The sequence below is a fragment of the Eupeodes corollae genome, chromosome 2, assembly GCF_945859685.1.
Source record: "Eupeodes corollae chromosome 2, idEupCoro1.1, whole genome shotgun sequence".
Taxonomy (NCBI): domain Eukaryota; kingdom Metazoa; phylum Arthropoda; class Insecta; order Diptera; family Syrphidae; genus Eupeodes; species Eupeodes corollae.
The window spans coordinates 36278144-36284143 of record NC_079148.1 but is presented as its reverse complement, the minus strand read 5'-3'; positions in this window follow the sequence as shown (position 1 = coordinate 36284143).

The window sequence follows — 6000 nt, the reverse complement described above, 5'->3', positions numbered from 1 at the left end:
TTAAAAAAAAATAAAAATATCTAAATAAATAATTGGAATGTTGTCGAAAACAAAAGCATTTGGAAAATAGTTTAAAGCATTTCTTGTGTTGCCCTAGTATACAATAGTCGTAGACGAATAAACGAAAAACAGAAAAATTAACAAAAAATAAAAAAAAATAATAAAATATTTGTGAAATATAGTTAAATAAGAAAAAATGATGTTTTATTTTGTATTTCTAACTTCTACCTTATTTTTGTGGAATAGTCCAGATTTATGAGGAAAACAGGAAGTGTGCTTTCAATGAGAACTCATGTAACAGGCATAGACTATAGACACAATTTAAAAGAACAATTATTTCTTTTTCTAAAACTTAGCTTTTGAGTTGGGCGAATTATATATTGAGGAATAGGACAGATATTGTACACATGAGGCACAATCGACATGTAAGAGTCATGGCCCATTTCTAGTGCAGTTCCACTAAGCTTTTGGAGATGAAGATTTAAATTGATGTCAAATATATGACAAACAAAATAAGAAGTTGTTAATTTTCAAATGGTAGCATGTGCTTATAAACCTGTCAAGACTTAAAGACGTAAGAAGAACCCTTACATTTTTTTTTTGGCTTACACTATTAGAACCTTATTATGAAATTGACTGGAATAACTTTGTATTATAAAAACTTGGGTCTATTTAAAGACCGGCTGTCCACAATCGACCTTAAAGATAATTCAAAACATTAGGTCAATAGTGTTCAAATACAAATGGATAAGGATATAGGTAAACAAATAGAAGGAGCATTTTAAACTCGCCGATTAGTGAAAACTAAACGACCAATCATAAAACTAATGACTATCAGAGATTTATATCATGGAACCATTAGATCTTTATGTATGTGATTTAGGCAGTCCAAAGACGCTCAATATTATTGCCTGGGCGCCTTAGACGATTCAATATTTTATACAATAATTTAGTTGAAAGCTGATACTCATCTCGTCTTCAACATTCTGAGTGATACTTTCTCTATGGATGCTGCTTTGCAACTTGAATGATTCCTCCAAGTTTCTAAGAAACTGCATCCCGTCAAAACTACAACACTATGTCAACTGCACTACTTTTTTCAGAACCCGAATTAAAAAAAAATTCTTTTCCCTAAATGGTACGCAAGGAATTCAATTTCTGTATTACTTGCTTCGGGATCTCTTTCCCTGTATTTTGAAAGTTATTTTTAAGCAACCAAAAATATGTCCTAAAAAACTAGGTTTGAACCCTTAAAAATCAAATATATGCCCTCAAAATATGCTCAATAAAATAATGTAAACTAACATTTCGCTCAAATTTTTGAAAAGGAAGCTTTGTCTGTTTGATTGAAAAACGCTTTTATACATGGAAAAGCTCCGTTCGACGTCAACAGAAGTGATGAGCGCATTTGAATGCTAAAACTTCAGCAAATGTCTTCAACTGCTATTAATTTCTTTCCTGACAAAGCCATTGCAATTATGTACTTTTAGCCAGTATTTTTTTCCATTACATTTTCTTTGAAATTTATGTTACTAGAAACCCATAGCTTGATGCCAACAAAATTAATTCACTTGACTTGATAGTTAGGGAGATTTTTCTTGACTAATTTTCCAGTTGCCAGACATTTTTTTTTTAATTTACAGGCACTCAAGGGGTTATTAGTACCCTTTATATGTTTATATTTAAACACAGTGCGAGCATTAGAAAAAAGTTCTGAACATCAAAATGGGAGGGAAAAACAGAGTTGGCTAAAGCATTCCACTATACTTGACAGTACGCCCGAAATTGAGCTCAAGGGTAAACTGATGAGCATTCCTGAAAGTGCGAGTATTACGGCTGAATCGTTTAAGGGGTGGAATGCGACTGGCTAGTTCGACAGAACATTGTTTGTAAAAATAGCAATAAAAAAACGAAAGGCATGAAACATTGCGACGGTGTTCTAGCGATGTAAATGTTTCGATTATAGTTCTATCGCCTATCATTTTAAAGCTCTTTTTTGTATTCTATCCAAGAGATTTTAACTTGTTTTAGGGGCACCTACCCAGATATGGGAATTATATTCAAGCTTTGGACGGATGAAGGCTTTGTAAATTACAGCCAGATCAGAAGGGGTGACAAATTTCTTGCACCGTCGGAGAAATCCTAAGCACCTGACAGCATTTTTGGCAATATCAAATATATGATCGTTCTGTGATACACAGCCCTGGGGAACACCAGCATTTATTTTATGAATTTCAGACTTGTAACCATCCAATACAACTTGTATTGAACGGTTAGAAAGGTAATTTCTAATCCAACGAAAAAGAGATTCATCAATACCAAAAGCACGCATTTTCGATAAGAGCGCTTGGTGCCAAACTCTATCAAATGCTTTTGAAAAATCAAGTGCAATAATCTTACTTTCTCCAAAACGATGTAAAGATTTGTTCCACTGTTCGGTGAGATAAACCATGAGATCACCAGTGGACCTATTGCTACGAAAACCATACTGTCGATCATTAAGAAGCTTCCGTTCTTCAAGATATTTATTGTACTGATAATTAATCAGCGTTTCCATGACCTTGGAAAGAAGGGACGTGAGTGCTATTGGACGATAGTTAGAGGGAGAGCAGGATTCGCCTTTTTAAGGGACAGGCTGGACAAATGCTATTTTCCATCCGCTCGGAAAGAGACCTGTAGAGTAGGAAAGATGGAAAAGTTTACGCAGTGGTTTTGCCAGCGATGAAGAACACCTCTTCAGAACAATTGGGGAGATACTATCCGGGCCAGCGAATTTGTGTATGTCAAGGTCTTTCAGTACTCTTGCAACTGCACGAGTGCGAAAGAAGATTCGTCCCATAGAATCATTTACGCTCTCAAGAACAGGAGGACTCATGACACTTTCCGGTAGCGTCCAATTAACAGCAAGCAAATTGGCTTTTTCAATCGAGCTTACATGGGGAGTGTTGTTTGACGTGGTGTTTCGTACGTTTTTTACAAATGACCCTTGGGACACTGTAGTATTTTTTAATGTCGTAATGTATTTAAAAATGTCGCTTACGATAAATTGGCGGGAAGGGTTTAATGTCCAATTGTACCCACAGACGATACAATATTTTATTATGTGCAATAAATATCAAAAGGGTTTTGATTTTCTTCAATAATATTGCACAACCGTTTAAACACAAATGCTTCAGTGTGTTTTAAAGGTTTATGGAAGACAGAGTTGATATCTCAAAAACGTAAAATGAAAGAGCGATTTTAAAGTTGAATTCAAACTTAGGCCATCAAAAACCACATTTTTATTGCAGAAGTTACAAAGTCGTGTTGACCAGTGATTATTAATGTGATTTTTTGATTGAAAATTAAAGTTTGTTTTTTTACCGAGAAATTAAAGATTTTCTGTACTTTCAATTATCAATTTAATCGTCGCAATCTGAGAAATTATATATAATTTTTATTTCAGAAGAGCCAATTTCCAGCAGTTATCTGAAGATTTAACCATTTCTGGAATTGCTGATACACTAGCATTTTCTAACATTGACGAAGCAGTTTCAACTTTTTATAGGATCCTTAATTATTGTTTTGAAAAAAAAAAATGTACCGATAAAGAAATCAAGAAAAACAATCTTTAGCCATCCTTGGTACACGAAAGAATTGCGTTTACTGCCTAACAAAAGAAATAAGGCATGGAAAACGTATCTCAAAACTCTGTCTCCAGTCAACTTCTCTTTTTATGTTGAACTCTTTAACCAATTTAAATCTCTTTCTGATTTGTTATATGCTTGTTATGTTACTGATATGGGCACCTCTTTCAAAGAGAATCCAACAAATTTTGTAAACTAAAAGAAAAAAATCAGATGGCTTTCCAGTTAACTTCACTTACAAGAACCTTTCGTTAGATAAAACTTTTGATATCTGTAACGCTTTCGCAACGAATTTCCGTGAGTCATTTGTTAATAGCCCTCAAGAAGTTGATGAAGTATATTTTCATAATCTTCACACCTTTTCGCAAACTAGCTGTAGTCACATACCTGTGCTACAGAGTACGGTCCTTGATCTTTTATCTGCGTTGAATGATGACTGCTCAGCCGGTCCTGATGGTATTCCCCCGATAGTACTAAAAAAGTGTAGTAATGCTTTAGTTGAACCCCTTACATACGGTAACTAGCCGGATATAAGCAACTACAGGCCTATTGCAAAGCTTTCTTGCATTCCTAAAGTTTTTGAACAAGTTGTTTGTGAAAGCGTAGCATCATTTGCGAACAGCAACATTGTTTTGTGAAAAAAAGATCAACCGTTACTAATCTCCTCACGTTCTCAAACATATTTTCAAACGCTTTAGAACAAGGTTATGAAGTTGACTGTGTATACACTGACTTTTCCAAAGCTTTTGACCAACTTTGCCACGGAATTATTTTATTTAAACTTAAGCCTCTTGGTTTTCCACCATTTTTCTTAGCTTGGATTAAGTCATACCTTGAAAACAGATCCTACGATCCTACTGTTAGAATCTTGGAATGCTTTCATTATGTAGGGAGTCGTCAAAACTAAAAAAGTTAGACCATACCTTGCTGGGCAGCAGTGCCCATGAAATGTGTAAATTTAAGGTTAAGATGCACATTGTATTATTTAAATTTTATCAGCCACCTTTATAGAACATTAAAGAACATTTTTAAGCGATAAGTAAAAACTTGTCTGTGTTAAGTGTGTGACCCCCTCTCCCTCTGATTAACAGTCTGCATCCACCCTTGGCCTAAGATTTTTTTATTTGTAAACGAATAATAGTTCCCATGACGTAATGGTTAAAATAAATAAAAATAAATTGGGTGGCGCGACAATCCGTTGAGAACCAAGGCCTAGTGACTTACAACTCTCAACCATTCCTGTGTGCGAGTAATGTTGTCAGGAATGGAGGGGACCTACAGTTTATATGCCGACTCCGAACGGCTAATTTTGAGAAAGCACTTTTTCATGACAATAGTTACTCTTGCAGAATTTGTCAATTCCTCGCAAGAGGCAGTACCCGTGAAAAGACTTTAGATGGCATAGGCAGGGATCGAACCCAAGACCTCTAGCATGACAGTCCAACGCACTAACCATCATGCCACGGGTATACCACTGACGTAATGGTTAGTCTAAAGTTTTTCACGGGTACTGTCTTTTGCGAGGAATTGGAAAATCCTCCAAGAAAAGTGCTTTCTCAAATTAGACGTTCGGATTCGGCTTTAAAACTGTAGGTCCCCTTCATCCCTGAGAACATTACTCGCACACATTGGTTGACAGTTGTAAGTCACTAGGCCTTAGTTCTCAACCGACTTTTTTAAAAATCGTATTGTTTGGAAATAAATAATTTGTAGAAGTGTGATACTGATTTTCCGTCAAAATTTTCAGCGGAAACAGCTGACACCTTCAATATAACCTATGATTTCAAAAGAATCCTGATAACTTATCAAACATTAGTAAATTTTCAAAAAATTAAGGATTTTTGCTTAATCTATTTTAACTTCCATAGGAAGTTATTGTAATGGGTCTGATTTGTCAAATTGAAAATTTTGAAATTTTTCGACGTTTAAAGCTCCCCATAGTCGAAATAAAAGATTTTTAGAAAGATGTCTGTGCGTGCGTGTGTACGTACGAGTACGTTCGTACGTTCGCTACGTTTTATTCGTCGTCCAAAGCTCAAGAACCAGAAGAGATATCGATTTTAAATAAATGTTGTTATACAGATAATAAGGCAGAAAGATGCAGAAAGGACTCTCAAGAAAATTGCGTTGGTGTTTTTTTTTACCATAGCAGTTTGAAAAAAAGGTGAAAATTTCGGTTAACCCTAAATATCTTACGAACAAAAAACGCTACAGACTTGAATTAAATTTAAATTCCAAAATGTTACGACTAAAATATGATTTCATCTCCAAAACAATTTTGTGCAACGAAAAATAATGTTTTTAACATCTGATAAAATGTTGAGAAAAATCGAATTGACAGTTTTTTTTACAAAAAATAAAAACCTAAAAACAA